The sequence below is a fragment of the Corvus cornix genome, chromosome 4A (genome assembly GCF_000738735.6).
Source record: "Corvus cornix cornix isolate S_Up_H32 chromosome 4A, ASM73873v5, whole genome shotgun sequence".
In the NCBI taxonomy this organism is placed as follows: domain Eukaryota; kingdom Metazoa; phylum Chordata; class Aves; order Passeriformes; family Corvidae; genus Corvus; species Corvus cornix.
This window is the reverse complement of record NC_047058.1, coordinates 18418217-18445545: the sequence shown is the minus strand read 5'-3', so window position 1 is coordinate 18445545 and position 27329 is coordinate 18418217. Positions and strand designations below refer to the sequence as shown.

Here is a 27329-nt window from a genome sequence, read left to right as displayed (position 1 = left end):
AGCTGTAGCAGAGGCACTTTGTCCTGAAAAGCCTGGAACGCCGATGCTAATAATAACAACCTCTAAAAGCCTGACCGTATTTATCCCGGGAAAAACAAAGAGTGAGCATCTGTCACCAGCCCTCGCTTGCCAAGATGCAGCTTCCAAAGTACTCCGTGGAGTCCAGATTGGCAACTCTGGGCAAGCCTGGCCGGAGCAGCTCGAGTACGTGAGCCACACGTGTGTCACCAGGCTGGACACGGTCCCCGTGTCCCCAGCACCTCCTCAGGTGATGAGTCCATGGATGGTGTGGCTGGGATCAACAAGTCCCGACTTCAACTGCTGGGGCCTGTTTTTCTAAAATTGTTTTTCACCAGGAAGAGCCTGTCTTAGCTCCACAAAGGCATTCACAGAGTCCTGCTGGAGAATCTGTGATGAAAAGCAGGAAAATTACAGAAGTTCAGCTCATGGTATCTCTGTGCAGTTTAGATCATAACAACAGTTCTGTGGCTCCTGGGCAGTGTCTGTCATCTGTTCCATGGGCTGGTGACAGACATGGCTGAGACTGCAGTAAATCCACCTCAGATTTCCTCCCTACCAAGCCTCAAACTCTCCATCACTTCCCAATTTTCTACTCTTGTCCTTAAAGCTGACACTTACACACCGTATGGACCACGGGTGACTTTCCTTCTGGGTGTTATTGCTGAAATAATCACCACTGACTGCAGCACTACTGCAAACAAAACAACATTTGCATTCCACTCCACAAAAGTGGCTTTGCTAGGCAGGAATGTTCCTACCCTTGCACCCCGCCTGTGTTTTGGGGAAGCAGAGCACAAACAGAAATTGGAACAAATGTTCACACGGAAACACAAGAAGATCTAGGTGCAGCTTCAGGCTTAAGAAAAGCACAACATAGATATGAGCAAAACAAACATTTCCTCTTTATTAGCTTCAATTAAAGAGCTATTTTGTTTGAACTTCCCTCTTCTGTGTTTAAGCTGCACCAAATTAGCATCATTGTTTGAAGCCATGAAATCAGAGAATCGTGGAATCACTTCAGGAAGGAAAAGCCCTCTAAGATCTTTGAGTCCAACCATTCCCACAGCACTGCCAAGGCCACCACTCACCCATGTCCCCAGGTGCCACAGATTTTAAATCCCTTCAGGGACAATGTCTGGGACTGGACAGCCCTTTCCTTAACATCCAACCTAAACCTCCCCGGGCCCAGCCTGAGGCCGTTCCCTCTCCTCCTGTCCCTGTTCCCTGCGAGCAGAGCCCGACCCCCCCGGCTGCCCCCTCCTGTCAGGGACTTGTGCAGAGCCACAAGGTCCCCCCTGAGCCTCCTTTGCTCCAGGCTGAGCCCCTTTCCCAGCTCCCTCAGGAACTCTCCAGCCCTTTCCCAGCTCCCTCAGGAACTCTCCAGCCCCTTCCCAGCTCCCTCAGGAACTCTCCAGCCCTTTCCCAGCTCCCTCAGGAAGTCTCCAGCCCCTTCCCAGCTCCCTCAGCTGTATGAGTGGGAAAGAAATCACTGGAAAAGTAACCAAACTTGGAAGTGGGACCAGTGGATATTCACTGTCCACATCCATCAGTGGTGAAGAGAGAACTGAATTTTAAATTCCTTTGTGATGCCACAGTGGCCATGCTGAGCAGAGATGGGAAAAGCTGACAAAATTCCCCCCCAAAATTCCCTCTTTCCACCATGTGCTGGGCAGAGGACGAGGCTCGCTGGAGCAATCCCTGTGGATAAAGATCCTGATGTTAAACCAGCAGGCAGCACTGCCCTGCACTCCCTGACCCTGGGACAGACAGGGATCATTCCTCACCACCCCAGGGCTCAGCAACACAGCTGGGTGAAGTTCTGCCGACAGGGGAAAACCAGGAATGGTGGTGATGATGGCAGTGATGATGAGGGAAAAGAATAGGGATGATGATGATAATAGCAATAATAACAGTCATAATAATAATTACCCCATTAATTTCCTTAAGGTATCGTTAATTTTATGTGACTTCTAAATACATAATATAAATAGATAAATATGTGATAGATATCTAGTATGTACTGTATATAAAATATAAAATATAGAAATATACGTAAAATATAATAGAAATATATAATTTAAAATAATTTTAATTTTAAAAGCCACATCCACGTAACTAACTAACTAAATTTCAAATGGTGCCTCAAAGTCTTTTTGGCCAGGTAGGGATGGATGTAGCCAGGGCTGAGGTGCTGCAGATGGGCCCAGCGTGTACCAGGGGCTGGGGGGCCAAGAGGGATCCAGCAGGGATGGGTCCAGCAGGGATGGCTCTGGCACATCCAGGGCCTCTGCTCGCTTGCAGAACTGGAGCCAGGATCCAAACCCATCCCTGTCCTGCTGCCAGCCTCCAGTAACTCTGCTGAGAGTGGAATCACTGAGCTCTCACTGCTAAAAAGCCCCTTTGAACGTGCTGGAGTGTCTTACAGAAGATCGCAATAAACTGGCACCAAAAAAGAAAGCAAGTAATTACACTACTGCCTTGTAAGCTTTGATTCTGGGCTGTTTGGGAACAATCTGAGGATTTTTTTTGTTAGGCTTATGAGGATAATGCCGAGAACAGCCAAGGTTTGGAGGTGGGGTGTCCAGCTTTCAAGCTCCCATGTAAAACGCAGGTTTCCTTAGAATTTCACAGCCTGACAGGCACGACCAGAGAGAAGCAGGAGACATTTCTGCCCTCTCCTAGCAGCTTATGTATTATTCCTTAAAAAATAAAAAAATAAAAAAGGAAAAGAAAAGAAAAATTTTCAGAGAAATGCGGCGCCTTTATTCCCTTGTGTTGTTTAAACTGTTTTTCATGGCACTACACAATGAGCTTTCTTCGGGAAGTAGAACAGTGGCTTTTCCTCAGACCACAGTAAAGCAGTTCCAGCTTCAGTGCCTTGAGAAGGTAGTGGATAAAATAAAAAAAAAAAAAAGGAGGAGAAGCTAAAAGGAAGAGAGAATGAATGGGGAACTTGAATCAGGAAGAAAAAGAGGTGGGGAAAAAAGAAGGAACAGGCATCAAATGCAGGGATAATTGCAAAGCACCACCACACTCCTGACCAGGGAAAAAAAGGAATTGTAGATGAATCGTGAGCATGACAAAGAATCCCTTCAACAAGTTGTCTTTTATCACAACTTTGCTGCTCTACAGCTACACTGCAAGCAGGAGAAATTGCATCATGTCAACAGCAAGTTTATAGAGATAAACTGACTGGAGCAGGGGAAAGATGCTGCAGTCCCTTGTGTTTCCCTGCCAGGCTGCAATGGATTCCCTGAGAACGGCACACACAGGGTATGAGAATCAAAACACACCCCTGAAAGGGGCAGCTCCAAAATATCCCTTGAGGGAACTTCCCAAAAATCATCCCAACCAACCCCGCTGCTCTGAGCGGGGGCATCTTTCACTAGATCGGGTTATTCAAAGCCATAACCTTTTGTTGAGGTTTAGATTGGATTTGAGGAGAAATTTCTTTGCCCAAAGGGCTGTCCAGCCATGGCACAGCTGCCCAGGGCAGTGCTGGAGTCTCGATCCCTGCAGGGATTTAACAGCTGTGTGGATGTGGCACTTGGGATCACAGGTCAGTGGTGGCCTTGGCAGTGCTGAGGGAGCGGCTGGACTCGGTCTGACAGGGCTCTTCCACCCTCAACAATTCCATGTTTCTATTTGGTGATTCCCTGCCTCTCTCTGATCCTTCCCCAGAAGCACTGAAGGGCTTCTCCTGCTTCCTTCCATGGGCTCCATGCCCTCCTCCCCGGCCTCTCCCCTCCCAGAGAACGGCTGCTGGTTTAAATGCAAATAGTGCACATGCAGGCACAGGAGCTTTTTTTAAATTCTGAAAGCTGAGACTTCTAAGTTTATCTCAGAAGGACACTGGAAAGATGAATAGAGAGAAATTATGCAGAGAAAGAGAAAATATTCAAAGAGTGGAATTATGTATGCATAATTGCCTGGCTCCCTGGGGTGCACGGGCGAGTACACCAAGTCACTTTGTGAAATCATTCCCCACAACTCCTGTATCCTAATTATAGTGCAGCAAGTGGGGAGAAGCTAATTTTTAAACAGTCCTGATGGGGTAACTGGAAGAACCACGAGGATGCTGTTTAACCCCTTGCCTACTGAGAGGCTTCAAGCAAAGAAGCCAACACAGGAGGAATAAATGAAATGCTGGTGAAGGCAGTGCATCGTTCTCTGGTTGATTTAAAGGTGGCCAGCAGGAGAACCAAGCAAGCCTCCAGATTAGAGGCGGGAAAAAAGGGGCAGACCTGAAGAAATAAGCCAAAATTTAAAAAAACCACCAGTAAACATGACCTCTGCCCAGACTTCGAAGGAGACTGGAGGCAGCATTATGGTGTTTTGTTGTCCCTTTGCCCTGCACAGCAAATTCTCAGCCAAAAGCTTTGTAAGTCCTAAATATGCCCGTGGAGGAACCTCTTTATCCATGCAGAAACTGCAACCACAGCTGCCTGGTACCTCAGCACATTCCCCAGTGCAGCACGAGTACCTGCAGCAAAAAGAGCCCTATTTAGTGCTCCCTGGAATCTCCTGGTTGGCATGGGAAGGATGTGGTTCCAGCAGGGATCTGCTGATCCAACACCTTCTCAACCCCTCACAGGTCACAGACATCGATGAGATTGCAAGAAAGGACAAAACTGGGTGGTTTTGCTGCATTATCTATGTATGCAATGCTCAAACCTGACTTCTCTGCAGGAAAATAAAAGGCAGTAGCAGGACAATCCTGCCCTCAGGTTGTGCCAGGGGACGTTTAGGTTGGATATTAGGGAAAATTTCTTCCCCCAAAGGGCTGTCCAGCCCTAGCACAGCTGTCCAGGGCACTGGTGGAGTCCCCATCCTTGGAGGGATTTAAAAGCTGTGTGGATGTGGCACTTGGGGACATGGGTGAGAGGTGGCCTTGGCAGCGCAGGAGGAACAGCGCTCAAAGATCTTAAAATCTTTGGACTCAAAGATCTTAAAGGGCTTTTCCAACCTAAACGATTCCATGATCCAACCCACGCTCTCACACTGCCCTAATGCAGAAATCAGCCATCAAAGGCCTTTTATTCTCACCACGCTCAAGTTCAAGCCAACTAAAACCACTCCTGGAGAAGTGCTTAAACTCAGGTATTTTGACTAAAAGTGCCACTAGTATTTTGACCAAACTCCCTTTAAATTTCTCAGCCTGGTAATGTTTTTTCTCATTTATTCCAAACCCCTTCCAACGTTCCAATTAGCATTGTTCTTCCCCTATCGGAACAGATGCAGGCACACAGTATTAAAAAAGAAAGAAAGAAAAAAAAAAAGATAAAATACACCATTTACCCATCCTAGATAGGCAAAGAATGCTTTTGTCCCTCAGCCATGCCTTGCACAATATCACTAAAAACATGAAAACACCACTTAGGACTCCCAGGGATGCAGCACATGGCCGGGGCTGTGGCTGCTGCAGCCCTCTCCGTGCAAAACACCTGCATTCCAACATCTGCTGCCAAGAGAGAGACAGAGAGAGAGGGAAAAGCGAAGGCTTTCACTCCAGGTTGCATTATTTTGAATCCCCTGGGTGTTTGGGGTTTTGTATTTCCACCACGCCCTTTGGAGGGCACGGATCCCTGGAGATGGATCCCCTGAAGCGGAGCTCTTAGTCTGGGAAAAGGGAGGCAGACACTTGCAGGCCCCCTCTCTGAGAAAAGCCACCTCCAAAATGTTACAGATATCCACAGGATTTAAGACCAGAAGACCGTTTAAGAGGACCTCCTACAAAAATAAGCAATTAAATCTTCCCCAGTCTCCTCTTTGTTGAGGCCAATTATTTGTTCGGAGGAGAATTTCCAGAAAGTTGTGCCCGACTCCCAGCCTTGATCTCAGATCTCAGCACGTGAAGAACTCTCAGTGCAGTCTTACAAATGATGAACTCTGCCAAGCCCACATTAATATCTAACCCTCATGCTTGGAAAATTATATATTCTACTCAAATTGAATAGGGTTTTTTGGGGTTTTTTTGGCCAAAGTAATAGACACAATTTTGCTACTTAATCCTCTCCCATTGTCTCAAGCTCACTCAAATTACAGCCATTTGAGCTGTGATCTGAGCTCCCCTGTGCTTAAGGAACTAATTAGACCAAGGACAGTCAAACTTCCCAACTTCCTGAATACTAAATTCCTTGTCTGGCCAAGAGCCACAGGACGAGCACTGGGTGGTGTGGGACGGGGAAGGGGAAGGGGAAGGAGAGGAGGGAAGAGCAGCAGCAGGTCCCAGGTGGGTGATGGCTCCAGGGACAGCCCAGTGCCTCCCTGTCAGCTCCAGGGCAGGGGAACAACCACCAGGAGCTGGCAAAAAAATCAGTACTGAGTGGGAGAGACAGTTCATGTTTCCTCCATTTCCTTGGAAAGAAATGTTCTGTTCCATCTGAAAAAAAGAGGAAAACCTGAGAGAGAGCCTCAAAACATTGTTCTTTGGGGCACTTGTCCCAGAAGAGGAGATTCTGGTTTATAATCTCATTTTGGGGTGGGATTCCATCTCTCTCCTTTGAAAATCTCAATGAGGAGCACTCAGTTTGCCCGAGTACAGAGGCCCCTCAGGCGAGGGGTTTCAGGCTGCACCTGGTGTCATTCCCTGTCCTGTCCTCTCCAGCAAGGGCAGGACAGCACAGCCAAGCAAACCTAAGCAGATCTGGGGTGGCATCTGGTTGTGGCACACGAGGTCAGTGCCGTAGAACACGGACACACAACATTTTCAACGCAAATTTCCTTCTCTTTTTTCTTGGGAGAAGAGAGGAAATCAGGCACATGGGGTAATAATATTTCAAAAGAGATGTAAAGGAAGAGTCTGAGGATGAGAAGTAGGGCTGAGACCACAACATGTTGGCAGCAGTGCCAATCTGGCCCCAGAGCAGCAGTAGACCAGGGATTTCCTGATGGAAGGTTTATTGCTGAGCCCGGTTTGAGCCTGACACAGGCATCAGCAGCACGGCCACCTCCTGCCTGACAGTACAACAGGAACAACAACACCTAAGTGGAAACTGAAATTGCTGTCTGCACTTGAAGATGGCCCTGTCTGAACTAAAATGTGCAAATAAATTTGCACCACCGGTGTTAGGTTCTCTAGGTGAGCTTCAGGGCTGTCAATAAGACTCGCAGAATTGTTTGGGCTGGCAGGGACCTTAAAGAACATCTCATTCCATCCCCCTGCCATGGGCAGAGACACCTTCCACCATCCCAGGCTGCTCCAAGCCCTGTCCAACCTGGCCGTGGACACTGCCAGGGATCCAGGGGCAGCCACAGCTGCTCTGTGCCAGGGCCTCACCACCATTAACCACATTAATTTCCTATCATCATTATCATATGAGAAAGACCTAAAGAAGAACCATGAACAGGTGTCATGACACAGAAAAATTGACTGGATGCAGCAGCACCGTGTTTGCCATCAACACACAAGGGTGGAGGAGCCACAGCAGGCAGAGAGGTCACAGGGTGAGGGCACAATGAGGCTTCACAATGCCAGATGTGTCTGCTGTCCCTTCACGCCATCATCCCCTGCAGACAAGACGTTAGAGAAGAGTTTAGGGAGGATCTGTAGGCATGGGAAGTATTCCTGCAGGAGCTTGTTCAAACCACTTTCAGGGTAACGCAAGAGGAAACCTGCAAGTGTTGGGAAGGCCCAGCCAGGATATTCCCCAGGAGATGCAAGGGGCGTTCCAGAGGCAGAGACTGCAGGACCAAGAGCCCCTGGGGAAGGGCAGGAAGGAGGAATCCTAGGAGAAGACTGAATTGAAGCAGATTTCCACCAGGATTTGCAAGCTGGCTGAGAGGGTGCCAGAGGACTGAGGCTTAGCTGGGTCCTGGGCACCTCCTGGAGAGAGATGATCCCGCTGGGCTGGGCCCCTCCACGACAGGGATGCTCTGGGATGGGTCACCCCCTCACCAAGCAAGTCCCACCCCGAGCCAGCCTCTCAGCAGCACCAAAGACCAGGCCCAGAGGAGCAGAGAGCTCATGTCACTCTTCCACCCTTAGAGCTTCGACTGGGTGCAGATGATCTTAGGACAAGGTCGATGGATCCTGATATAGCAGCACTCGAGATAAACGTTGCTGCAGAAGGGCTCTTGTGAGAGTATTTGGAGTGAAGAGGAGTTTGGAGGGAAGGATGGTGAATGAGGAACAATGGAACATCACCAGCTGCTGGGAGCACTGTGCCACCTTTTGTACACACACCTTTTCGGGGTGACTCTCAGAACTGCCTGCAAAACCGTTTCTTATTTCCAAGCCTTCTGCCCACAGTCCTTACAAAAGCTTTCTGGCATCAGCACAGATGGGTTTGGATGTGTCTGATACAGAGGGTTCCTGTGTCACTGGCTCAGAGTGCTCCTGCAGCCCCAGGCAGAGGCATCCACACCTCTGTAGGTGAGCACATCTCCTCAGCTCCAGGGATGGAGCACGGGCTCACCTCCCCTCCCTGCAATCCCCAGGTGCTTTGGAGTGATGTGCTCCGAAATCCTGAGCATCATCACCATGCCGCTGTGGACCTGCTGTACCCCAGGGTGTTACACCAGTAAACACCTCCAAAATCCCACAACTCCACATCTCCAGACCGCCTCTGGTCACACCACAACCACGTCAGCAGGGAAACAATGATCCTGGTGCCTCAAAGCTGCTGGAGCACTGCCCAGCATGAGCACTGGAGCTCTCACCTCAGAGAGGCTGGTGGCACGTGGCACAGAGTGAATCCTAATCCCTGCAAAGCCAAGAGGAGCTGAGGCACACCAGGACATCCTTTGAGCAGGATATACCACCTTGGAGGCAGATCCATAGACAGCAGCATCTTCAGAGACCCAATTCCTATAATCACGCCAGTTTTAATTTTTCACTGGCTTTAATTTAAAAAAACCACCCACACAAACACACACACAAAATTGGGAATCTTGCCCCACCCCTTAGCCAGGTAAAATCACAAGACAGCTCCAGCCCTGGCTGGTGCAGTGGCCAGGATCAGGAAGGGGAGGGAATGTTTATGAAATGGTTTTAACCAATTCAATTTTAAGGCAATTTGTGCGCAGCAGCAGAGGCAGCCCTGACTGCAGCAAACAGGGAGCGGGCTGGATCAATGGCAGGGTGGAGGTGGGGGCAGGAAAAGCAGGAGCAGCGGACTGTGGCATTGAGGCTAATGGCTTTGGAGCGATTTATTCCATGAGAAACACTGCATGGAGCCACACGGGGTCTGTGCCGGAGTACGGCAGTGCCTTGGAGGGACAGCCCCAACTCCAGGGAGGATCAATACCAAACACTCCAGGAAAAGCAGGAAACTTCTCCTCTTACAAGAATAAATAAATGACAATGAATGGATCCAATCAGGCCATCTGATTTTAGGCGAAACCCAAAAATGTTGCTTAAAAAAACCCAACCCAGCAAGGTAAAAGCTCCAGCGCTGTCCCAGCATCACTCCTGGGGCAGCCCTTCCTCACAGCCACACCCTGGCCCTGCCACCTCACCCTCAACAAAACCCTGCTGCCAGAAATGGGGATAGGCTCTTCATTTTCTGTACCAACAAGGGGAATCCCATGGAAAGACTTCCAACCCCTTCCCCAGCTGGGTCCCACATCGCCTCAGCAGCAAAGCGTCACCTGGAGACACCACTTCCCCTCTCCCTGGTGGCCTTCATCCATGCTTTGGATGAATATTCAAGAAGTGGACAGGGAGAGCTGGTTTGGGGATAGAACAAAGGGAAATGGCTTTCTGGAACCTGGTTTTGACAAATGAGGGGAGAAATTGCCTCCGATAGCTCGGCGTGCCCTGCGACGCGGGATCGGCAGCTCTGGATCTCTGCGCCGGCAAAATTTGCTGGGAATTGCTCCTGATGGTGTTTGCAGCCCAAGGATAATGTGCTGCTCTTTCCACATCCCACTATCTCCATGCCCAAGCACATATGGTCTGGCTAAACAAGAAGCCTTGGAAAGGCTGTCAACAAGACTAGAGGAAGGTGGGCATCTGTGCAGAAACATATGCACGTCCCAGCGCTGCGCTGCGAGCACGGAGAGATGCCCAGAATCCCACCAAAACCTGCCTGGGTCCAGCAGAACTGGACCGGGGACACTGTGGCTGCCACTTCCCTTTGTGCTGTGGGACTGGAAACCCATCATTCCGCATCCAAGGAGCCTCCTGCCAGGATATCTGAGATGTTCCCTACTCTGGCCCAGCATTTCAGGGCATTGCTGCTGCAGCCCTCGTTTATAGACCCACTTATGTGCTTCAAAGTCCTGTGTGTAGCTTTATGTTCATCTGTAAGAATCTCCCCCACGGTACTAAAGGCAGTGGAATAATCTACTATTTCAACCCGCATCCCTCAGAGAATTCTGCAGTTTAGAAAAAAAAAAAAAAAAGGAAAAAAAAAAAGAAAAAGGGGAAAAAAAACCTGGTTGAATTTGATTAAACCTTTGGAATCTCTCCAATATTTCCAGTTATTCCATCTGTAGAAACACTCTACTGGCACTTGGCACATTCAGAGCTTTAACTGCCTTCTAAATCAGCAGCAGTTCTGCCTAACAATTTGGCATTTGCACAGTGCCTTGTAAATCACCCACCTTACATCTCTGGGTACGAGGCCCAAACCCTCCAAAAAGCCCATTACTGCCTCAGAGAAACTCCTCAGGAAGAAAACACCTTCTTATGGGCTTGTCTCTTGACAAAAAGAGGGGGGCACTGGCATTCAGTGGGCACGGTACTGACACCGAGGCTCCTGGTGTTACTATGGCAGTAAAATGAAACCCAACGCAGCCAGCTGGTTGCTACACTGCTATTAGAGCTTCTTCGCTGTTTCTGACCTTTCTAGAACTCTCCAAAAGGCACTAATCTGCACCAAATCCACCCAGGACCTAACGCTGATGCAAGGTGAAGGTGTTGGTGACCTGGTCCTCCCGGCGGGCACCACGGAGGGAACGATTCCGATTCCGTCGGCTGGGATTTGTTTGGTTGTTTGGGGGGTTTTTTTGTGGCTTTTTTGGAAGTCAGGAACCAGGCTCAGAACGGCTGCAGCTCCAAATCAAGCCACAAAGCAGCAGGAAAGCACTCAGCAATACCAGCAGTGATTTGTGCATTTCTTGCAAACAAAGAGCGGAGAAGGTCGGCGTTGTTACGTCCCTGCTTCCACCTCTTTTGTCTGCCCAAATCCTTGGAGGCTAAAAATCTCCCCTTCCCAAACTGCTCCTGGCTCCAAGCTCTTTGGAAAACCCTATCCCCTTATCTTTATCCACACCTGACCCTCTTTTATGCCTCCCCATCAACAAAGTGTAAGAAAATCATCAATTTGAGCGCCCGGCTCCTGCCTTCCCCCTCGCCTGTGCCTCAGATGTTGTTTTCTGTGGGTCCTTCCCAGCATGGATTTGGGCTCTGAACTGTATGGGGGGGATAAAAAAACAAGGAAGAAGAGGATGTGGCAAAAAAGAAAAGAAACACATGGAGTTAACTCTCCTCCTCCTGCCCTTTGCTTCTAAAATCTCACTGATTTTCACACGCACTGTGACCCTGCAGCATCAGAACCCCAGGGCCACCTGAGGACTCTGAGATGGCCACTGGGCCATGCAGGGTGACCACTTGGAATCTGACAGCAGGACAGAGGTCAGGGATTTGTGATTAAAAAGGGCTGGCCACGACACTCAGGGGTGGGAGGGAGTTTCTGACTCCTTGTTTTGCAGCTGGAGATCCAACATGCGGAGTTGAAGCGCGCTGGGCCTGTCCCACTACGAGAGGTGGTGACTCCAACTGGTTTACTCATTAATGTTCTTTAGGAATTAGTGGCTTAATTGATGCTTCCCATGCTAACTTTTAAAAAAAATTGCATTCTGCCCATCCTTTTGTATCCTCTGCTCTTGCCCTGCTTGGTGTCTTTTTTCTTTTAGCTCCAAGGAGGAATAATTTCCCTTGGCTGCATTCAGCTGCACTGAGAGACCTGCAGCAGTGAGCACCCACAGTGTCCTTCACCCGTTTTTAATCAGTTCATCGAGCAGAACGAGGTCCCATCCTGCATCCCACCATGTGTCAGCAGGATCCTGGGCCACATCCACGAGCCTGGGGTTTGGGTTCCCCAGCAAACAGCTTCACCCCCACTCTGCAAGGAGCTGCTGGGGACTGGGTGTCACTGGGACACCCAAGGATGCTGTTGCCCCAGCGTGTCCCTCTTGCCTCCAGCGCTGCCCTGGATGAGGTGCAGGGGCTCCAGCACTGCCCTGGCACGAGGGGCTGGAGCAGAAGGGATCCTCCCTGGGAGGTTTGGAGAAGGAGAGCTGAGCTCAGCTAAATGCTCCCCACCAGGGCTGGGAGAGCACTGGATTTGTGGCCACTCAGCTGCGTGGCCGCTCTGCACATGATGAGAATGTCTGTTCCCTCCCAGCCAAAAACCCAGAAAATATTAACTAAGCAGAGCTGTGCCTGCAGCCAGCGATGCATACGAGATGACGGCCTTCTCAACACGAGAGCAAAAGGGCAAATGAATCACATTACACTCCATGAATAAAAACAGAGGCTCAATGCACAGCGACTTAATGATTCCCTTCTGGATGCATGAGACAGTCTGGCCTCGTTTGCAGAGGTGCTGAGCATTCCCAAGTCCCACTCAGCTCCCAGGGACAGCCAGGACTCTGCACCTCGGGACTCTCCCAAGACCCATCCACTCTGAGGAAGTCCCTCCAGCTGGCAGGGAGGCTTTCCCTGAGGTTTGTGAAATTAAAAGCTCTCAGCAGCTGGCCTGGGCTAAAGACCTCGTATCCCAACCTGCTGCACCCAAATCCATCCCTGGGAAGGTGGGATCAGGGTTTGCAGCTCTGTTTGAACTGTGCTTTTCTCTCATGCAAAGTGAAGAGGAACAAGCCCTGCCCATGATGGTGCCCCTGGAGCCCAGAGAGAGCCCTGCACTCCCCGGGATGTTTCTCACTGGCACCAGGCGTTTTCCCAGCCCAGCGTGGCACATTCCCTGTGCACAAGTGGAAGGGGATGGTGGTATGAGGCACATGAAATGGAGAAAAGAGCATTTCCAAATGACCTCCTTAGCCAGGTGCTCACGGAGCTGTTATGGAAAGGCACATATGGAGAGATGGCAGAACAAAACCAAATCCCAGTGTCGTGGCATTATTGGGAAGGCGCTTCTGCACAGGACAGCACTCAGGGAGAGTGGGAATCACCTCCACTCAGACCCTGCTGGGGTGCTGAACACGCCACCGCCCCTTCCTGGGCCTTCTGGACTCCCTGTGGCATTTAAACCCAATCCTGTTCCCGTTTTGTTTGGTAAACCTTGCTGTTCTCTTCTAAACATCCCCCTGCACAGGGGGGATTCCCCACAGCAGCTCCAGTGTCGCATCCTGTCACATCCAACACGCTGGCAGTGCGAGCTGCACCCCGGCCTGGCACCAGCTCTCTTGGGAGGGACTGAAAACCCTCCACACCTTCACTGTTTTCCTACATCTGCTTGGAAAATACACCCCAGGACAACGTCTCCCAAACAACATCAGTCCTCTGGCAAACAAAAGAAAGTCAAAGGCAAACTATTTATTGCCAAACCCTCTTCCTTCGTTGTAAAATACTGCTTAATTTTATCCCTCAGGCATCTATTATCTCATAGCCCATATTATTTTTCCAGCTATTACTGCTTAATTTTCCCCATCCAAAAAGTCCGTACAGACACCAGCCAATTTCCGCCTCGGCACAATTGTTTAGGAGAAACAAGCAGCTGTTTCACTGGGGTCCTAAAGAATTGATGGGGAACCAATGCTTCTCCTTTCTCTGTCCATGAGAAACCTTGGAGGAAGGTCCCATGTCCTCTGCCACCGGCGTTGTCACCCTGCCAGGGGACCCTCTCTAATCAGGGGGGACCCTGCAGAGGGAGGAGAAGCTGAGGGGGATCCACCAAACCCCTCATTTACAACCCCGCTCTGGTGGAAATAAGGGTGAGCATGAAGCTCACCTTCATTTACTTTAAATAAAAGCTGCTGATTTTAATCAAAGCTTAAAATAAAGAGTAAAACCTGTGGCTAATGGAATCTGCTTATCAAAATGCCTGGACTGCCTCTGCTTTCAATTTCTCATAGGATTTGTTTTACCTCTTGTTGGTTTGTTTGGGTTTTTTTACCAGCAGAGCTTCTGTGGGGGCTCAAAGTATTTCACAAAATGCCAGCATTGGCCATGCAGGTAAGCACAGGACCTTCTCCAGGCACAAAGTCCTTGTTTTATGGAGACTTTGGAAGAGTGATTGCCAGCATCAGCTGGCACAGGAGGGACCAGCACACACCTGACAGAGGTGGAGGTTTGCTGAAGAGCCCCTAGGAAACCATCTCTGCTTCCCAGACTAGCAGGGGGCAGATGAAGAATGGCAAACAAGCTCAGAAACCCTCACCAAACAAAAATGATCGAGGCAGTTAAGAAATATACAAAACTGCAAAATATTGTAAAGGCACACGAGGAGCGAGCAAGTGACTGGCAAATCTGTGAACGCCCAGGTGTGTCTGTGTGGGTGAGATGGACAGAGAGCCAGGAGCCCATCTGGCCTGAATTCCCACCAGCATTTTCCATGCAGAGAATCATGGAATATCCTGAGCTGGAAGGGAACCAACAAGATCATTAAATCCGACTTCAGGCCCTGCACAGGCACCCCAACAATCCCACCCTGTCCCTCAGAGTGTTGTCCAAACACTCCTGGAGCTCTGGCAGGCTCAGGGCTGTGCCCATTCCCTGGGGAACCTGTTCAGTGCCCCACCATCCTCTGGGGGAAGAACTTTTTCCTGACATCCAACCTAAACCTCCCCTGGCACAGCTCCAGCCCTTCCCTGGGTGCTGTCCCTGGGACAGGGATGTATTTCAGCCTGATTCCAATTTGGGTTGAACATTTGCTGAACCACTGCTGACAGCCTTTTCCCTTCAGACACAGCTATTTACGCATGCTTGTGGGATTTTTTGTGTCATGAAGCACCTGCACATCCAAGGGTTCCCTGATGAGTGGGCAGGAGGGGGATTTGTGATAATGGAGGGAATGGGAAAACCTTTCTTAGGGACTGTGCAAGAGCCTCGATGGGCTCAGCATCTGGCTACAGAACAGCATCCCCCACATCCTCCTTCATTTTAACACTTTCCTGCTGCTCCTGACAAAAGGCATTTTCCTTTCCTTCTCTGGCTTTAGCCATTCAATTAAAAAAGAAGCTCCCAAGGCAATGGGAAGCATCAGGGCTTTGCCACGCTCCAGCCTTGTCCAGTGGGTGTTCCCAGAGCAAAGAGGAGCTGCAAGCAGAGGCCGGGTGGCAATGAGTCAGGGAGGCAGAAAGGCGTGAAAACAGGATGAATGGGAAGGCAATAAACCCGCAATATTTCACTGTGGGACTCAGCTCCTGGATCACCTCCATCCATCAGCGGGAGCAGAGCTGGCCAGGGCCGTGCTCACATCAGTGGCACCGGCACAGGAGGGGCTGTGGCCACGTGGGAGCATCACCGAGCCACGGGCTGAGGCCACCATGAGCTGTGGCAAGGGCTGAGGCCACCCAACATGCACCACCTCGGATCATCCTCCAGAACAACGGGGAAAACACTCAGGCTTTTACCAGCATCTCACATGAGGCATGGGAGAAAACTGATGGGGCAAATCCCAGGGCCAGGAAAAGGAGCGATCCAGCAAAGGGATTGATGGTGGATGCAGTATTGCAACGCTGTCCAGGAAGGATGAAAAGGGCTCACACATCTTGGGTCTCACCTGCTTCAGGAAGAGGAACCTGAGAAATATGTTTAAAAAGGAAAGTTGCTCCCTGCAGAAATCTGGGAAACAATTCAAAGAATCCACTCAGAAAAAGGTCACCCCCAGAACTCCCAGTGTCCCTTCATCCCCCATTTCTCCTGGAGGCACAAAGCGTGGCAGCTCCTTTTTGGGGCCAAGATGGGAAACCTCCCCTTTCCTTTCTCTGTATCTACCAAGAAATTACAAAAACATCACCAGGAAAGACAGGATGGGAACTACCTCAGTGCTTTATTTTCTGGAGCACAAGTCCAAAATACCCCCCAGTCCATTTCAGAAAGAGTCACTTCTTTTCCAGAAGGATCTTGACCGGTTCCTGCACCTCCTGCCACTGCTGCCCATCTCTTGCTCCAGAGATCCAGCCACAATTCCACAGCAAAAACAGTCAGGCATGAGCTTTGCCTGCACATCAGGCTCATGGCATTGCACAGAGAGCTGGCACTCCCCAAAACACAGAGCTCTGCACCCTCCTCAGTGACCTACAGCTTGGACACAGGCTGGGGTAACCTGCCCAGGCTATGAATAAAACCCACTGCTCTCTCCCCAAAAAGAAGCGAATTCCCCATTAGAGCTGCAGCAAACTCAGGCAGTGAGCAAGAAGAAAGCTTTTTAAAGAGATATAACCCAGGATTTCTGTGTTGAAACACATGCCACAGATGGTGGAGCAGACGAGGATTAATTCATGAATCATATTTCTTAAACGATACAATCTCTCTTTTCACTTCCATACTTTCCCTTTTTGACTCAGAAGCAGCGATCTAAGATGCCCTTCCCAGATATGAATTTTGCATGAACAAACATTGCAGGGGTGAAAAAAAACCCAACAAACCCACAACAGCAATAAACCAAAAAACCCAGATGTTTAAAGAGAAGTTCTCAAACGCAAGCGAAGGCATATCCTGTCCATCCACACCAGGACATGTGTGGAAATACAATATATGCAAGCACAGAGCTGGGAATGGGGTGGGAAAATGAGCTCCTTACCATTTGGAGCTCACTAATGCTTCAGCCAGGGTTCTGAATTTCACAAAAGCTGCTTTTCTATCTCCTCCTATCTCATTCGCCACCCTCGCAGCAAAAGGAAAGCCTGAAGGCAAACACTTCCAGGGAGAGGCCTCCTTGCTCTGCCAGTCAGCTTGTTCCTCCTCCAGCCCCCATCGACGCTTCCCTTCGGAAAATCCCGGCACAGGCACCGCCAGGTTGCTCTCCAGGAAAAGGGATTGCAGAGAGCAGGAGCAAGGCAAAACATCCTGCCCCACGCACACAGCTCACCACCCCAGCTGAGAGGGGTTTGAAGTGGGGAAGAGAGAAGGAAATGACACAAGAGCTCTTCAGCAGCGGGAGACTCCGATATCCCGGCTCCCTCCCAGCTGGGAAGCTCCTTCAGACCAGCCAAAGCCATGCCAGCCTGTGCAGAGCCTCTGCTCCCGCCCAGGCAGGAGCAGACACGGATCCAGGGCGAGCAGAACCAGCACCAACACTCCAAATTGGCCCTCCTGGGTACTTTCTCACCTTTCTTTGATCAGCAAAGCAGGATTTCAGTCATTTTTTCCACTTTGCACACAGAGCAGCTGTGTGTGTGCTTAACAGCTTCTTTACACAGTCTTGCACTTCCTATTGTAGCTTTACACACAGAATAAGAGGGAAAAGAAAAAAAATCACTTACCCTTCAATTATTTCAACCTTTCCCTGCTCTGTGTGTGACGTAGGCTTCTCTTTTGGTTACTATTTCCAGATTTGGTCTTTGGGTAGGTGAATGGAAGAGGAGAATGACAGGAGTTGTATTTGATGACGATGGAGACTGGAAAATAAAGAGAAGCATTTTCAGTGCAGAGCAGTCCTCCCCTATACATACAGATCAGATTATATTAAATTAAATTAGTGACACCTACATAAATGCTTCCTACTGTTTTTATGCACACATACAAATATCACAACTGTCAAGGAGAACGCGGCTGTCAGCGATACGGCAGGGGGGAAAAAAAGAGCAATTTCTAAAATGGAAGGGGAAAAAAGGGAATCTAGGCTACCAACCAGCGTTCCAGCAGCAGCAAAGGGACTGCTGCTGGTCTGCAGGAGGGCCAGGAGGCAGCTGGAACTGCTGTGGGAGCACGGGGAAGGGCTGGAGCAGAGGACAGCATGGAAGGAGCACGGGTAGAGGAACTGCAGCAACGACCCTGACAAGCGCTCCTCTGCTTCCCAAAATACCACATCAGCTTGTGAGGAAGCGAGGAAGGAGCTGAGAGCTTCAGGAAACACAATTCCCCCATCCCCTGGAACGACGGAAGGACTCCTAGCACGGGAAGGAATTAATAACGTGGTCATCGTACCAGCAAGTGCCCCCCTAAAAACCAGATTAATCTCCCACCATCTGCTTTAATAGCAGAATCTCTGCTAAGTGGTTTTCCCCTACACAGCCCCACAGATCCATGTAAACAGACAAACAAACCATTTGGCTTCCCGCAGTCCCGGGGAACGCAGCTGCTCCGAGCAGGGCTCACTGCCTTTGACACGGTGCCAGGGTTGAATTCCTGCCATCCCACTTACTCCTACACCTCTCCCCGCCACCAACTCTGTGCCCTGCTCCTGTGCAGGCTCCTTAAGGCTTGGGGTACCCCCCAGATCACTGCCCATCGAACATGGCAGCCTGGGATCCTTAAAATATCGTTTCATCGTAGCTGAGAGGAACAAGGAAGGTGAGGAATGAGAGGAATGGACTTCCATGCTATTATTTTCCTCATGGCAACTCTCCCATCCACTGTATGCAACTGGCACCTCCAGCACCGTGAGTCCCAGCCCAAACACTGAAAACACCCCAAAAAAAGCATATTTACAAAATCGTTTCGAAGATGCCACGGCAGGCAGTGGAAAAAACCAACCCCCTGAGTCAAGGAGATTGTCTGCTTGGTTGGAAAAACACAAAGGTCACCGCAAGGAGTATATAAAAATACATGCTAACATTGAAGAGGTATAAACATAACACTAAACAACACTTTTTATACCCAGCTCAGCATTTAACACTTGCCCAGAGGCCTTTGATAAATCCCAGGTGCCTGAACAAAGCAAGGAAGCTTTTTCACTGCTATTTAGCAAAACAGGGAAAGTAAAGCACAAGAGAATAAAACTGTTCAAGACATCAAGGACCAAGTCAGAAAGAAACAGCCAGGTCTCCACATCCAGCTCTTCCATCGCCAAATGCCCTGCCAGGCTGCTGGATGGAAATAGAAATACTATTGTTAGCCCCAAGCCATGCAGACTCATTAACATTTATTTTAGTGCTTTAAAATATATTTTTAAATCCTCGAAGAAATAATCTGGAGGAAGTGCTAAGAGCTCGGAGCAGATTTTCAATATGTCCCAGCTTTTCCAGGGAGATTTCAGACCTCCTGGAAAGACACCGACTGTCTCGGGGGCTGTGGGTGCGTGAGGGTACCTCCACCTACCCAGCACCCGCAATTCCCTGTCCTCGCTTCTGCTCCCAGATTGTTCACTAAGAGGGAAATCTAAAAATGTCCTTGATTTCAATTACTCGTGGACAGCAGAATCCCCAAAGTATCGTTTCCCAAGTTTTTAATGCCCGTGGGTGTTTATTATGTGAATAACACTTGGAAACAGAGGAACCTGATGCCTGTGGGGTCACCTCCTCGCCAGCAGAAACCCTCCAGCAGGGACAAATCCTGCTGAACACCTTCCACAGAGCCCCAGGTCCCAACATCTCATCCCAAAAGTTCATGGAGACAAAGCACATTAGAATTATCAGGAGCATCTCCCCATCCCTGTGAAGAGCAGCAGCCCCACCAATCCCCCAGCTCTTAGGACAGGGGTTTGGGGTTGGCTGGGAGGAGCAGTGGTTGTTCCAGTGGTATCCATAAGCACATCCAGAGGAAACCGTGGTGTGGAAGGAAACCAAGCCACAGTGGCAGCAGAGATTCAGCAAAAAGTAGGATCCAGAGGTACACAGGGACACACAGAGCACAGTGCCCTGTTTCTGCCAACCTCAAATGGATCAAGCATACGGAGGATCCATTTTATCTCAAATAAACACTTCATAGCACAACTCCAGTTTTCCATCTGACCCAGCCAGCCTTGGATAACATACAATGGGAGGAGTCACAGAGGAAGAAACAGTTCTCTCCCTTTTCCTTGTCAAAATGTTGGTGCACAGTTCGAGTCTCACAGGCTCCCCATGATTCTGGAGGGGTCTTTCATCAGTGTTTTGGTGGGGGAAACAAAGGATCAAGACCATTTGTGCAGTTCCAGAGCAGGTTCAACAGATGCCCACTGTGATTTGTCATGCCAAGCTTGGAGATGAGCATCAAGAGGCCACCCTGGCACAGGGCACTGGCCATGGCACGGCACAGTGGAGCTGGAGGAGCCAATGCTCCAAGATTTCAAGGCACTGTTTTTTCCCCGTGCTCTGGAGCTCAGCAGATGGCAGCGGTTTGGGTGCCCGTCCCTCAACAACACCCGCATGAGCTGCAGCAGGCACCAAGTTCAAAGTCAAAAGGAACATTTGTTCTACAAGAAAACACATTGCAAACGACCCCTAACAAATTGTGGCTGCTGGAAGAGTCAGCTCAGAGCACAGCAGCATTTCTCAGCCCCGTTGCTCCTGCGGGCTCTGCCACTGGAAGCGTGAGTGGCAATGCGGGCACAGCCACAGTTTGTGCTGCAGCACAAATGACAGAGCAGCACCACAGACCTGAAGAGGCAGCTCTGCTCTTCCCTGCATTGCTTCCCTCACGTTTTGAAGCCCGTTGAATTCCTCCCCGTTTAGTTGCTTTATTTCAGCTCCTCGCTGCATAAAATCGTTCCGCGGGCGCTGGGGCCGAATAAATAATGGCAAAAGTTTCCCTGCAAAAACTCTGAGAGCTGTTATGTAAAGCAGGGAGGGTATCAGCAGATAGAGACAACTCGGAGGCAACCTGAGGGTTGGGATTCTGTGTCAGCTCGACACACAGGGGAAATAACCCTTTAATCCAGTGCAGTGTATTTCATTTACTGTAGTGTTATCCAGTTCGAAGATGTTATGAAAGGAATCCCTGGAGAGACTTAAGACTTCAAAACCAGCCTGAGTTTGAACTTAATTCCACTGTTGCAAAAGGCTGGAGCTGTGGAAGATGACCTTTTCCATACCTTGGATGCCGGGAGCCATCCTGCCTCATAATGTCACGCCAAATTAGAATATTCTCTTTTTGTTTTACTCGGGATTTTGTTTTGCCTTCTCTTTTTAATTAAAAGCATCTGTCACTGTTAATGAAACGGGGGGAAAGAGAAGAAAAAATATCAGTAACAAAAAAATTTAAAGCTGGTGGCGTCCAGAGAGATGGAGAGAGTCAAAAAGCTGGGTAATTAACAGAGGAACTTTCACCTCCCTGTGAGCTCATCACCAGAGCCCAGGTCAGGACCAAAGGATCTACCAGTGCCATCTCCTTGCTGCTCATCACCTGAACAAAACAAAGGGGTGCTCCTCACATCCATCCCCCAGGTGCCACTGGCAGCAGGACCTTGGGTGGTCTCCTCTCCAGTAGGAAATGAGAGGGAAAATGAAAATACTTTTGAAGTGCAAATCCCAAAGTTGTTCAGGTCTTGCCAAGGTTATCCTGAATAAAAGTTCAGAAATACTTGAAAAAGCCAACCCATAAATCCACGTTAGTGAATCAGAAGCTGGTGGAACACCAGGCATGAAGGTGTGTGGTCTCATCTTTCACCAGCTGCAGGAGCTTCACTGCTCAGGGGGTATTTTTAAGGAACCCTGCAGGAAATTCATTGAACAAGTCCTGGAAATCCCAATTAAAGTTGTTCACTACTGTTAACTGCCTCCATGGACTTTACTATTTGGAGGTGAACCATAAAAGGCCAGTTTTCACTCGCTGCATCTTCCAAGTGAGATTGTGAGTGCAATTAAATGTAAATTTGTATTTTCCAAAAATAGGGTTCCCCCACAAAATACTAAATTAATTTCAAAATGTATTCCTAATGTGAAATTATTTTGCCTGTTAAAGCGGTACAAACAGCTTTATTGGATCATTAATGGCTAGAAACGTTCAGTCAGCACAGTTGGAAAAAATGTAAACTAAATATGTCAAGGATACATTGCTTTCTCTTCTCACTATTTTTTTAATGTCTTATTTCATGGTAGATAAGTGAAAAATCTTTTTACCTGACTTAGTAAGAGGCTCATTTACTCATGCAAATTTAAAATCAAATGTCATAATACAATGAAATTATAAAAACATATCAAAAAGGAGTTAGTGAGTCACTAAATTTAGCTCCTAATGGAGTTCAAGCTGATTTATACAGTTGTATGTTAATGGGAAGAGCTCTGCTGGTCTGTAAACATCCGAGCAGAGCTCAGCAACCATCCCACGTGCCCGGGGTTTCTGGAGAAGCCCTTTGGGTTTCCAGCCCTCCACACCTGAGGAAATCGAAGGGAAACTCGGATTTTGATCCCAGCCAAGGTGAGGAATACACCCAGCACCAAATAAATTAAAATCCGTCGCGATGAGCTCTGGGCAAGCCCCGGGTTCTGCAGAGCTGCATCCCAAGCTCCGCTACCAGACCCGGGGTGATCTGCAGGCGTGATCCTCAACATCCACAGGGACTTCCCAAATCCATACAACACATTAGGGCTGACACAGGGAAGCACTGACTTTGTGGGCTGGAAGATACTGAGCAACACAAGGGCTTGGCTGGGAATCTGGGTAGATCCGAGTAACAAATTAAAGTGGTGCCTCTGAAACAGCGGCAGCAATCCAGGTGCCAGGGCAAGAGCAGGATCCTGGCTGGACTTTTTTCGCTCACAGACAGTCCAAGGACAGCACTAACATGAAGTCATTATGTTCTCAAACAATTTCATGCCAGGAGTTAAAAAGATGTTGTAAGAGAAGGAAAAGGGAGGGCCAAGGTTAAGAAGTCCACCCAAGAGAGCTCCAGTATTCATCAAAACCAAAGCACCTTGTGGGCAGGGTGGGAAGAAGAGGCCTCTGCAGAGAAACTGGCTTAAGATACAGGGAGGCAACTTCTGAAAGGTGATAATGTCCTTGTAACACCTTCCAGTGCCTAAAGGAGCTCCAGAAGAGCTAGAGAGGGACTTGGGACAAGGGCATGGAGGGACAGGACACAGGGAATGGCTCCACACTGGCAGGGGGGAGGCTTAGATGCGATATTGGGCAGGAATTGTTCCCTGGGAGGGTGGGCAGGCCCTGGCACAGGGTGCCCAGAGCAGCTGGGGCTGCCCCTGGATCCCTGGCAGTGCCCAAGGCCAGGCTGGACACTGGGGCTGGGAGCAGCCTGGGACAGTGGGAGGTGTCCCTGCCCTTGGCAGAGGGGGTGGAACTGGATGGGTTTTAAGGTCCCTTCCAACCCAGCCCATTCTGGGATTCTCTGACGTCCCTGTCCATGCGGGCAGGCTTGGGTTTGGGTCCCTGCCCAGCAGGATGGGGTGGCTGCAGCAGAGGGGATGGAGGGTGTGGCCTCATACAGCTCCCTTCAGCTGCTGAAGGGAAAAACTGGGGCCCAACACACCATGAAAGGAAGAAACAAATATTCCCAGTGCTTCCTGACCTGGCAGAAAATTGTGGAGAATAAGGCCCTGTAAGGAGAAAAGGCAAGGGAACTAATGGGAAAACATCTCATTGCATTAAGGGCTGTGTTAAAGGTTTACAGCATCATCTCCAGACAAGTCCACTGATGTTCCTGAACCTTCATCGATCCACAGGTCAAACCAGGAATGAAAAATATCAATTTTAGAAAATATCACTGGCTGAGATACAATAAACCTACCCTGTCCCTATGCACAGGTAAACAGAGAGACCTTTCCATGTGAGAGCAAAATCTGCCACAGAGCTTGGCCGTAACTACAAAATCCCTGACCTGTCCCCCATCTGGAACACTCACAGGCTGACACAAGGAATTAGGGAGATGTCCTACATAACTGCTTTAATTAATTTGTGAAATTTTGCACCCTTCTTGGAGGCGGGCGACGTGGCACTCTGTGCTCCCTTGGATTGCCACCGCTCTCAATTTTATTTTTATCCCGAGTTTGATGTGAATCAGGCTTTGCAAAAGACAAAACAACCCACTGTAATCATCCAGCATGCCAATTAAACTAAAAGATACCCTGGAAATTAAAATTAAATGCCGTATCTATGAAAAGCAGCAGACAGCTTCCTCAGAAACAACAAAAAAAGCCCATATTATAGGAACACGACCGTGGCAGCCCAAAATCGGCGCCGAAGCACTTACATAACTTACTACCATCCTTCATATCTGCATACTGGAGATCTTCATCAAACTGGGTATGTTTTTGCACATTTATCATCAAGATTTATTGAAGTTGATTCCATAAATTTCATTGAGTTGTACACTGCTGCTATTTGTTTCCAAGGCAACAAATGCACTTTGCCCAAGCCGCACAGTACATCACGATTGTTTGGAATTTGGGGGTCCCTGCCCCTGGTGCTGCACAGCGCCAGTACCTCCTGATGCCAGCTCACCAGCACTAAGAATGAACAAATCTGGGGGGCATTTCTGGAAAAAATAATCCCTATTAGAGGAGAAAAATGTGAAATGAAGCAGGCAGGGAGCAGGCTGCTGGCAAGAAGGTGGGATTTGTGCAAAGCCCCCGCTCCCATCTCATTTACACCTCGGACGGCTGGAGGTTGAGAAATCCATTTGCGGGTTCAGGAGGAGTCGGAAGGTTCTTTCTGCACAAAATAATGACAGAAAGTCACCTTTTTGTCATCGTGGAGAAAGGGACAACAGAAGTAGTGAGGGCAATGGAGAAGAGGATTTACAAACACTGCACAGGCTTCTCCCCGTCGGCAGAACCCGGGAGCCAGAGCCTGCGGCACTGAGAACTTGCAGGCAACCTTGGAAAAGTTCGGCTTGGGATAAGAAAAACCAAGCACCATCTCAAAGGAAGCATTATTGCCCAATTTCATGGTACTTGAAAAGTGGCATCAATGATGTCCCGGCCCCATCAGCGTTGGAAAAGCTCAGGAACCACCCGGGAGCTTCCTGTGCACCACAGCCCTGTGGCACAAGACACAGTGTTGATCCACGCAGGATCACCAGAGTATCTTGGAAATAAGGGGCAGTGACAGAGGCAACCTCAGCTGCAGGAAGGCAAAATTCAAATGCAGGAGACCAAGGTAAACCAGGTTCTGCTCCTGGAGACTCCTCTGGGACAAGCCTTCCACAAAAAGCCATTCCTTCACATTTCTAAAAACAAAACCAATCTCAGACACAGCGATGATGTTTTAACAGGACACAGCATTTTTCCAAAGATAATGAAGAGATTTTCATTTATCTGTCATAAGCAAATATCCACGACTGCACAAAGGGGTGGCTGCCAAACTCAGCACACCAGTGCCAGCCGATATAAACTGAACTGGAAACTTCATGGTGTTGAGTCAGGGAAACCTGAAAACCATTCAACTTCCAAACCCAGTCACTGGAGTGCCGTGGAGCTGCAGAGGAGACAGCCCCAATTATCCAGAGCACAGGAAGCTGCAATCCCTTCCCTTTTCCCCCCCTTTTTTTTTTTCTTAACAAAATTGCTCTTTGTTGGGTAGCACATTCCCTTGGATTCCCAGAGCGATCAAAAAAGACAGCATCCCTGATGACAAAAGCCACTCATTTTTCTGCTTTCAGCCTCAGAAATGTTAAAGGATTGTTTGCTTTCTAAGTGCAAGTCCACATTTAAGAGGAATAAAGAATTTCTCTGGCAGGCTGGATCAATGATGCAGCAAGCCAAGCATGCGACCCCCCGCAGGGAGCCTGGGTCCGGCGCTCCTGGAAACAATAAAATAACCTTACACTGCTCCTGATCGACTGCACGATGTGGGAAAGGGGGGAAAAACTTACTCCTGACCCTTGATGCAACAAGCCACCCCCCCCAGCTGTATGAACTGATGGCTTTCATTAACACTGCTATGATCAGGCATTTTACCCCCTTCTCCCCTTCATCAGATTGGCACCCACGATGCCAACCCTGCTTTCAGAGCTGTGGCAGTGGCTGCGGCCCATGAATCGCCCTCTTCTTCCAGGAATGATGTTGGAAACAGACGGTCCTGCAGTCGGGCGACGGCTGAAGAACATCCCACGCTGCCGAAAACATCTAATGTAAGGATTTTCTCCAGCCAGCAGCACAAAAGCAGGGGAAGGGTATAAATAGCCTTTGAGGAGGGTGTATAAATAGCTGTAGGTAACATTTGTACACTATAAAAACCCCTCATTTTTGGCCCAGCTTCGCAGGAGCGAGTTTCCTTTCACAGCACTTTGCAGACCGGCTTTCCCTTGCCTTGCAGTTGGCACAGCAGGGAAAGGGCAGGGACTGCTCCAAATCCACTGCATTATCCCTGGGAGAATGGCAGGAGTGAATTTCCCTTGCTGTTTAAAAGAGATCCTATCAAGGCCTATCCTGATATGAGACCAAAAATAGGATATATTGGACCAGATCCTTCTGTGGGTGACAGGCATGGGGTGGCGTGGGGCTGGAGGGGGGTGGTGACTTCCATGTGCCTTCCTTCGACATAAAACCCAAGTCATTATGTGGTCACACACACATCTCACACTCTCCCTCTCCAAAACAAATCCTCTCTGCCCCCTGAAGTGGGAATGGGGAGCTGCCAGCTCCAGGCTGGGTGAGCACACCCCGGGAGCACGTGTGCAGTGACAGCGGCATCTGCACATCACGCCACCCCTCTGCCTCCCTCCCGCCCGCCAGGGCCATTCTTACCAACCAGCAGAAGATAAAAATGCTCTTTAAAAGGCCTTATTTTCCTCCCTGGCTATTTGCTGGCAGTGCAGCCTGTGGGTTGACACAGCCAAAGCAGTGGGAATTTCACATGGTGACTGGCTCAGCTCAGCTGTCCTCTCTCCTCTGCCGCAGCATCAGCAGCCCCAAAGATGCTGCAGCCCAACCCCATCGCTCTCAACACTCCCCCGTGGTTCTCCCCCTGACGAAGCAGGGTCCTGGCACATCCACACAGCCACGACCCCACCTCACATCCCTCTCAAAATCCCTGCTGAGGGCACGGAGAAGCCAAGGAGGGAGCAGCCCCCTCCCGCGCCGCCTCCCTGGGAAGCGGGGCTGGAGAACAAGGCTCGGCGATGAGTGCTGGCACCGCTCGCCTGCCACCCGGTGAGCGGCTCCCCGTGGCGTGCAGGTGGCTCCTTTGATTCCTGATTACTTGTCAGCCTTCCTTCGGGCTGGCACCGTGCCTGGGTCAAACTTTGCAGCGAGTGGGTCACCCCACGGAACAGCCGCTCCAGAGGGGCTCTCGGAGCTCGTGTTGGGAAGGGAACGCCGAGCCCACGCAGGGAGGCTCGGCTGCACCCCGGATCACCCCACAGAGGATGGGACACTCACCAGCCTTTATCAAGTGATGCCCCAGGCAAAACCTGACACAGCATGAGAGCTGCAGTGTGGAGCTATTCGAAAAATTCCTGTTGAGTTTGTCCATCAATTCATCGAGGCCAAAATGTTGTGTCAGAATACGCCAGGTTTAGCAGAAATCACACCAGGAACGTCATGGAAAGCCCCAGACATCCAGAGCAGCTCACAGCATC

At 49.6% G+C, this 27329-nt stretch overlaps 1 protein-coding gene across 1 annotated transcript in view; it reads right to left on the bottom strand.

The window, feature by feature from the left end:
* The window catches only part of NEXMIF (neurite extension and migration factor), a 156815-nt gene that overhangs the window by 31850 nt on the left and 97636 nt on the right, over positions 1 to 27329 (bottom strand). The window contains 1 exon segment of the mRNA XM_039571797.1: positions 17419 to 17553. The gene's annotated coding sequence lies outside the window, so the exon portion shown is untranslated.